Source organism: Phyllobates terribilis, unplaced genomic scaffold, assembly GCF_046119375.1.
Source record: "Phyllobates terribilis strain yellow unplaced genomic scaffold, ASM4611937v1 Scaffold_468__1_contigs__length_1428546, whole genome shotgun sequence".
NCBI classification, from domain to species: domain Eukaryota; kingdom Metazoa; phylum Chordata; class Amphibia; order Anura; family Dendrobatidae; genus Phyllobates; species Phyllobates terribilis.
In genome coordinates, this window is record NW_027363228.1 from 251,803 (window position 1) to 261,403 (window position 9,601).

A 9,601-nucleotide genomic window follows, 5' to 3' on the forward strand; every position below is an offset into this window, starting at 1 on the left:
ACTGCATATACTGCTCATTAGTCACTGTGTATAGTGCTCATCAGTCACTGTATATAGTGCTCATCAGTCACTGTATATAGTGCTCACCAGTCACTGTATATACTGCTCACCAGTCACTGTGTATAGTGCTCATCAGTCACTGTATATAGTGCTCATCAGTCACTGTATATAGTGCTCATCAGTCACTGTGTATTGTCCTCATCAGTCACTGTATATAGTGCTCATCAGTCACAGTGTATAGTGCTCATCAGTCACTGTATATAGTACTCAGTCACTGTATATACTGTTCATCAATCACTGTGTATAGTGCTCATCAGTCACTGTATATAGTGCTCATCAGTCTCTGTATATAGTGCTCATCAGTCACTGTGTATAGTGCTCATCAGTCACTGTATATAGTGCTCACCAGTCACTGTATATACTGCTCATCAGTCACTGTGTATAGTGCTCATCAGTCACTGTATATAGTGCTCATCAGTCACTGTATATACTACTCATCAGTCACTGTATATAGTGCTCATCAGTCACTGTATATACTGCTCATCAGTCACTGTATATAGTGCTCATCAGTCACTGTGTATAGTGCTCATCAGTCACTGTATATTGTGCTCATCAGTCACTGTATATAGTACTCATCAGTCACTGTATATAGTGCTCAGATGTTACTGTGTATAGTGCTCATCAGTCACTGTATATAGTGCTCATCAGTCACTGTATATGCTGGTCATCAGTCACTGTATATAGTTCTCATCAGTCACTGTATATAGTGCTCATCAGTCACTGTATATAGTGCTCATCAGTCACTGTGTATAGTGCTCTTCAGTCACTGTGTATAGTGCTCATCAGTTACTGTATATAGTGCTCATCAGTCACTGTATATACTGCTCATCACTCACTGTATATACTGCTCATCAGTCACTGTATATAGTGCTCATCAGTCACTGTGTATAGTTCTCATCAGTCACTGTATATATTGCTCATCAGTCACTGTGTATAGTGCTCATCAGTCACTGTATATATTGCTCATCAGTCACTGTATATAGTGCTCATCAGTCACTGTGTATAGTTCTCATCAGTCACTGTATATATTGCTCATCAGTCACTGTATGTAGTGCTCATCAGTCACTGTGTATAGTTCTCATCAGTCACTGTATATAGTGCTCATCAGTCACTGTGTATAGTGCTCATCAGTCACTGTATATATTGCTCATCAGTCACTGTATATAGTGCTCATCAGTCACTGTGTATAGTTCTCATCAGTCACTATATATATTGCTCACCAGTCACTGTATATAGTGCTCACCAGTCACTGTATATAGTGCTCATCAGTCACTGTGTATAGTGCTCATCAGTCACTGTGTATAGTGCTCATCAGTCACTTTGTATAGTGCTCATCAGTCACTGTATATAGTGCTCATCAGTCACTGTGTATAGTGCTCATCATTCACTGTATATAGTGCTCATCAGTCACTGTATATACTTCTCATCAGTCACTGTATATAGTGCTCATCAGTCACTGTGTATAGTGCTCATCAGTCACTGTATGTTGTGCTCATCAGTCACTGTGTATAGTGCTCATCAGTCACTGTGTATAGTTCTCATCAGTCACTGTATATACTGCTCATCAGTCACTGTATATACTGCTCATCAGTCACTGTATATAGTTCTCATCAGTCACTGTATATTGTGCTCATCAGTCACTGTATATAGTGCTCATCAGTCACTGTGTATAGTGCTCATCAGTCACTTTATATAGTGCCCATCAGTCACTGTATATAGTGTTCTTCAGTCACTGTATATAGTGCTCATTAGTCACTGTGTATAGTGCTCATCAGTCACTGTATATAGTGCTCATCAGTCACTGTATATAGTGCTCATCAGTCACTGTGTATAGTGCTCTTCAGTTACTGTGTATAGTGCTCATCAGTTACTGTATATAGTGCTCATCAGTCACTGTATATAGTGCTCATCAGTCACTGTATATAGTGCTCATCAGTCACTGTATATAGTGCTCATCAGTCACAGTGTATAGTGCTCATCAGTCACTGAGTATAGTGCTCATCATTTAATGTATATAGTGCTCATCAGTCACTATATATAGTGTTCATCAGTCACTGTGTATAGTGCTCATCAATCACTGTATATAGTGCTCATCAATCACTGTATATAGTGCTCATCAGTCACTGTGTATAGTGCTCATCAGTCACTGTATATAGTGCTCATCAGTCACTGTATGTTGTGCTCATCAGTCACTGTATATAGTGCTCACCAGTCACTGTATATAGTGCTCACCAGTCACTGTATATAGTGCTCACCAGTCACTGTATATAGTGCTCATCAGTCACTGTATATAGTGCTCATCAGTCACTGTATATAGTGCTCATCAATCACTGTATATAGTGCTCATCAGTCACTGTGTATAGTGCTCATCAGTCACTGTATATAGTGCTCATCAGTCACTGTATGTTGTGCTCATCAGTCACTGTATATAGTGCTCACCAGTCACTGTATATAGTGCTCACCAGTCACTGTATATAGTGCTCACCAGTCACTGTATATAGTGCTCATCAGTCACTGTATATAGTGCTCATCAGTCACTGTATGTTGTGCTCATCAGTCACTGTATATAGTGCTCACCAGTCACTGTATATAGTGCTCACCAGTCACTGTGTATAGTGCTCACCAGTCACTGTATATAGTGCTCACCAGTCACTGTATATAGTGCTCATCAGTCACTGTATATAGTGCTCATCAGTCACTGTGTATAGTGCTCATCAGTCACTGTATATAGTGCTCATCAGTCACTGTGTATAGTGTTCATCAGTCACTGTATATAGTGCTCATCAGTCACTGTGTATAGTGCTCATCAGTCACTGTGTATAGTGCTCATCAGTCACTGTATATAGTGCTCAACAGTCTCTATATGGTGCTCAGCAGTCACTGTATATACTGCTCATCATTCACTGTGTATAGTGCTCATCAGTCACTGTATATAGTGCTCATCAGTCACTGTGTATAGTGCTCATCAGTCACTGTGTATACTGCTCATCAGTCACTGTATATAGTGCTCAGCACTCACTGTATATAGTGCTCATCAGTCACTGTATATAGTGCTCATCAGTCACTGTATATAGTGCTCATCAGTCACTGCATATACTGCTCATTAGTCACTGTGTATAGTGCTCATCAGTCACTGTATATAGTGCTCATCAGTCACTGTATATAGTGCTCACCAGTCACTGTATATACTGCTCACCAGTCACTGTGTATAGTGCTCATCAGTCACTGTATATAGTGCTCATCAGTCACTGTATATAGTGCTCATCAGTCACTGTGTATTGTCCTCATCAGTCACTGTATATAGTGCTCATCAGTCACAGTGTATAGTGCTCATCAGTCACTGTATATAGTACTCAGTCACTGTATATACTGTTCATCAATCACTGTGTATAGTGCTCATCAGTCACTGTATATAGTGCTCATCAGTCTCTGTATATAGTGCTCATCAGTCACTGTGTATAGTGCTCATCAGTCACTGTATATAGTGCTCACCAGTCACTGTATATACTGCTCATCAGTCACTGTGTATAGTGCTCATCAGTCACTGTATATAGTGCTCATCAGTCACTGTATATACTACTCATCAGTCACTGTATATAGTGCTCATCAGTCACTGTATATACTGCTCATCAGTCACTGTATATAGTGCTCATCAGTCACTGTGTATAGTGCTCATCAGTCACTGTATATTGTGCTCATCAGTCACTGTATATAGTACTCATCAGTCACTGTATATAGTGCTCAGATGTTACTGTGTATAGTGCTCATCAGTCACTGTATATAGTGCTCATCAGTCATTGTATATGCTGGTCATCAGTCACTGTATATAGTTCTCATCAGTCACTGTATATAGTGCTCATCAGTCACTGTATATAGTGCTCATCAGTCACTGTGTATAGTGCTCTTCAGTCACTGTGTATAGTGCTCATCAGTTACTGTATATAGTGCTCATCAGTCACTGTATATACTGCTCATCACTCACTGTATATACTGCTCATCAGTCACTGTATATAGTGCTCATCAGTCACTGTGTATAGTTCTCATCAGTCACTGTATATATTGCTCATCAGTCACTGTGTATAGTGCTCATCAGTCACTGTATATATTGCTCATCAGTCACTGTATATAGTGCTCATCAGTCACTGTGTATAGTTCTCATCAGTCACTGTATATATTGCTCATCAGTCACTGTATGTAGTGCTCATCAGTCACTGTGTATAGTTCTCATCAGTCACTGTATATAGTGCTCATCAGTCACTGTGTATAGTGCTCATCAGTCACTGTATATATTGCTCATCAGTCACTGTATATAGTGCTCATCAGTCACTGTGTATAGTTCTCATCAGTCACTGTATATATTGCTCACCAGTCACTGTATATAGTGCTCACCAGTCACTGTATATAGTGCTCATCAGTCACTGTGTATAGTGCTCATCAGTCACTGTGTATAGTGCTCATCAGTCACTTTGTATAGTGCTCATCAGTCACTGTATATAGTGCTCATCAGTCACTGTGTATAGTGCTCATCATTCACTGTATATAGTGCTCATCAGTCACTGTATATACTTCTCATCAGTCACTGTATATAGTGCTCATCAGTCACTGTGTATAGTGCTCATCAGTCACTGTATGTTGTGCTCATCAGTCACTGTGTATAGTGCTCATCAGTCACTGTGTATAGTTCTCATCAGTCACTGTATATACTGCTCATCAGTCACTGTATATACTGCTCATCAGTCACTGTATATAGTTCTCATCAGTCACTGTATATTGTGCTCATCAGTCACTGTATATAGTGCTCATCAGTCACTGTGTATAGTGCTCATCAGTCACTTTATATAGTGCCCATCAGTCACTGTATATAGTGTTCTTCAGTCACTGTATATAGTGCTCATTAGTCACTGTGTATAGTGCTCATCAGTCACTGTATATAGTGCTCATCAGTCACTGTATATAGTGCTCATCAGTCACTGTGTATAGTGCTCTTCAGTTACTGTGTATAGTGCTCATCAGTTACTGTATATAGTGCTCATCAGTCACTGTATATAGTGCTCATCAGTCACTGTGTATAGTGCTCATCAGTCAGTGTATATAGTGCTCATCAGTCACTGTATATATTGCTCACCAGTCACTGTATATAATGCTCACCAGTCACTGTATATAGTGCTCATCAGTCACTGTGTATAGTGCTCATCAGTCACTTTGTATAGTGCTCATCAGTCACTGTATATAGTGCTCATCAGTCACTGTGTATAGTGCTCATCAGTCACTGTATATAGTGCTCATCAGTCACTGTATATACTTCTCATCAGTCACTGTATATAGTGCTCATCAGTCACTGTGTATAGTGCTCATCAGTCACTGTATGTTGTGCTCATCAGTCACTGTGTATAGTGCTCATCAGTCACTGTGTATAGTTCTCATCAGTCACTGTATATACTGCTCATCAGTCACTGTATATACTGCTCATCAGTCACTGTATATAGTTCTCATCAGTCACTGTATATTGTGCTCATCAGTCACTGTATATAGTGCTCATCAGTCACTGTGTATAGTGCTCATCAGTCACTTTATATAGTGCCCATCAGTCACTGTATATAGTGTTCTTCAGTCACTGTATATAGTGCTCATTAGTCACTGTGTATAGTGCTCATCAGTCACTGTATATAGTGCTCATCAGTCACTGTATATAGTGCTCATCAGTCACTGTGTATAGTGCTCTTCAGTCACTGTGTATAGTGCTCATCAGTTACTGTATATAGTGCTCATCAGTCACTGTATATAGTGCTCATCAGTCACTGTGTATAGTGCTCATCAGTCACTGTATATAGTGCTCATCAGTCACTGTGTATAGTTCTCATCAGTCACTGTATATATTGCTCACCAGTCACTGTATATAATGCTCACCAGTCACTGTGTATAGTGCTCATCAGTCACTGTGTATAGTGCTCATCAGTCACTGTGTATAGTGCTCATCAGTCACTGTATATAGTGCTCATCAGTCACTGTATATAGTGCTCATCAGTCACTGTGTATAGTGCTCATCAGTCACTGTATATAGTGCTCATCAGTCTCTGTGTATAGTGCTCATCAGTCACTGTATATACTGCTCATCAGTCACTGTATATAGTGCTCATCAGTCACTGTGTATAGTGCTCATCAGTCACTGTATGTTGTGCTCATCAGTCACTGTGTATAGTGCTCATCAGTCACTGTGTATAGTGCTCTTCAGTCACTGTATATACTGCTCATCAGTCACTGTATATAGTGCTCATCAGTCACTGTGTATAGTGCTCATCAGTCACTGTATATAGTGCTCATCAGTCACTGTGTATAGTGCTCATCAGTCACTGTATATACTGCTCATCAGTCACTGTATTTACTGCTCATCAGTCACTGTATATAGTGCTCATCAGTCACTGTATATACTGCTCATCAGTCACTGTATATAGTGCTCATCAGTCACTGTGTATAGTGCTCATCAGTCACTGTGTATAGTGCTCATCAGTCACTGTATATAGTGCTCATCAGTCACGGTGTATAGTTCTCATCAGTCACTGTATATATTGCTCATCAGTCAGTGTATATACTGCTCATCAGTCACTGTATATAGTTCTCATCAGTCACTGTATATTGTGCTCATCAGTCACTGTATATAGTGCTCATCAGTCACTGTGTATAGTGCTCATCAGTCACTGTGTATAGTGCTCATCAGTCACTGTATATAGTGCCCATCAGTCACTGTATATAGTGCTCATTAGTCACTGTGTATAGTGCTCATCAGTCACTGTATATAGTGCTCATCAGTCACTGTATATAGTGCTCATCAGTCACTGTGTATAGTTCTCATCAGTCACTGTATATATGTTAGAACTCTCCTGTTAGGTTTTTTCTATCTTGCTGGTCACATGACCTTGTTTGCCTATTTAATCCTGCTCCGCCCTCCTGGCCTTGCTGGACTTCATTGTAATTGCTACTCTTAAGTTAGCCTTGTGCTTTGTTACCTTTCTCAGTCTGTTTAGCTTGGTCTTCGGACCTTTATGTTCTATGTTGTGTGTTTGTCTTTTACTGCTACAATTTCTGCTAGGAGGTGCCCAACTTTATCCCAGTCCCTAGTACTTGTAGGGATCCCTCCCTTGCATCTATAGGTCTTCGTACAGACTAGCCGAGGACTTTAGAGGGTCTGATCGCAGGATCAGGTTCCCCGTTACATGCTAGGGATCTAGCTTAGTTCTATTGTAGGGACAGATCTCCTTTCTTTCCTTAGTGCTTGTAGCAGATCATAACAGTAAGCCCAGCCCAAAAATATCTCTAAGGATAGACTTCCAGTTTCCATCATGGTGTCGGTTCAGGATTTGGCTCAACGCCTGCAGGGACTCTCTCTGGAGGTGGCCGAGCTCCAACAACACGTGAGTTGCTGTTCTGGAGCACATTTTGTGGAGCCAAAGGTACGTTTGCCTGATTTATTCTTTGGTGATCAACAGGAATTTTTTTCCTTTAAAAATGCTTGTTTATTGTATTTTCGTTTGAGACCCAGATCCTCTGGTGATGAATCACAGCGCATAGGGTTCATAATGTCACTTTTGCACAAAGAACCTCAGGGATGGGCCTTTTCTCTCCAACCTAGTGATCCATGCTTTAGATCAGTGGATAGTTTTTTTTCTGCTTTTGGTTTGTTGTATGATGATCCTGATCGTGTCTCATCAGCTGAGACTGAATTAAGACATTTGAGGCTGGGATCAGGTAATGTGGAAAAATATTGTTCTCACTTCCGTCGGTGGTCTGCCCAGGTGGGGTGGAACGATTCAGCTTTGAAAAGTTTGTTTCTTGCGGGGCTAGGTGAAAGGGTTAAGGATTTGCTGATTGCTTATCCCACACCTGGAAACTTGCAGGAGGCTATGCAATTAGCTATACGGGTGGACAGGAGACTGCGTGCAAGGGTTAATGAAAGTAAATCCTCTGCCATGTCAGCTCCGAGTCTTGAGAGGGTCTGTACTGACATTGGAGAGCCAATGGAGATCGGGGCGATGGCACCCCGCTCTCAGGAAAAAGACCGCAGATCTTCTGAAGGTTTGTGCTTTTATTGCGGGAAATCTGACCATTTTATTAAGAACTGTGTACTTCGTATGAACAAAGAAAAAAAAAAAGTCAGTTACGCCCGTATTGCCTGTTTAAATTCTAAGGGGGTATTTCTTTCTGCTACTACTGCTGCTCAGGAAGAATTAATTGAATTTCGGATATTTGTGGATTGTGGTTCTACTCTGAATGTGATTGATGGGGGATTCTTGGAAAAACTTAAATTAAAACCCAAACCTTTGTCATCCCCTATTGCTGTGGTTTCTGTCGATGGCTCCCCCTTGAAGAGTGTTACTCACAAGGTCTGTGAATTTCCCCTCACTATTAATGGTGTTCACCAAGAAAATTTGGATTTGGTGGTATTAAATAATTTGCCTTCTCCAGTAATTTTGGGGTTACCCTGGTTAAAACTGCACAATCCTGTACTGGATTGGTCTACCAATGAAATTAAGTCCTGGAGTCCTAAGTGTTATGACAAGTGTTGTAACGGACGTATTGCTGCGGTGGAAAAAGGGGAATTACATGTACCTATTCAGGATTTTTGGAGAGTTTTTTCTGAGGAATAGTCACAAATATTGCCTCCCCATAGAGACTATGATTGTACCATTGAATTTGTCCCTGGAGCGACTCTTCCTAAAAGTCGTTTATTTAATCTTACTATTCCTGAGAGAAAGGCTTTGGAGGAATATATACAGACAAGCTTGGCCGCCGGTCACATTAGGCCTTCCAAGTCTCCTGTGGCTGTTGGATTTTTTTTTTGTTAAAAAAAAGGACGGCGGTTTACGTCCTTGTCTGGATTTTCGTGAGATTAATAAAATTACTGTACGCAATCCTTACCCACTGCCATTGATTCCTGATTTGTTTAACCAGTTAGTGGGGGCCAAGTGGTTCTCTAAAATTGATCTCCGGGGGGCATACAATTTGTTGCGCATGAAGGAGGGTGATGAATGGAAGACTGCTTTTAACACTCCTGTGGGTCATTTTGAGAACCTGGTTATGCCTTTTGGTCTTACCAATGCTCCAGCATTTTTTCAGAATCTTATTAATGACATCCTTAGACCTTTGATCGGCAAAAATGTGGTTGTGTATTTGGATGACATTCTGATTTATTCGCCTGATCTGGAGTCTCATTGGCGGAGCGTACGTGAGGTATTACAGTTATTAATTGACAATTCGATTTTTACTAAGCTGGAGACATGTGAGTTTGCTGTACAGAGAATTAGTTTTTTGGGCTACATTATCTCCAGCGAAGGCTTTGAGATGGACCCTGTGAAGGTTCAGGCGGTTCAGGAATGGCCTAGGCCTATTGGTTTGAAATCGATACAGAGGTTTTTGGGTTTCGCCAATTATTACAGAAAATTCATTAAAAAATTTTCTATTATTGTCAAACCACTGACCGATCTCACCAGGAAAGGTGCTAATGCGGTTCAGTGGACTACTGAGGCCATTGAAGCTTTTGTGTTTC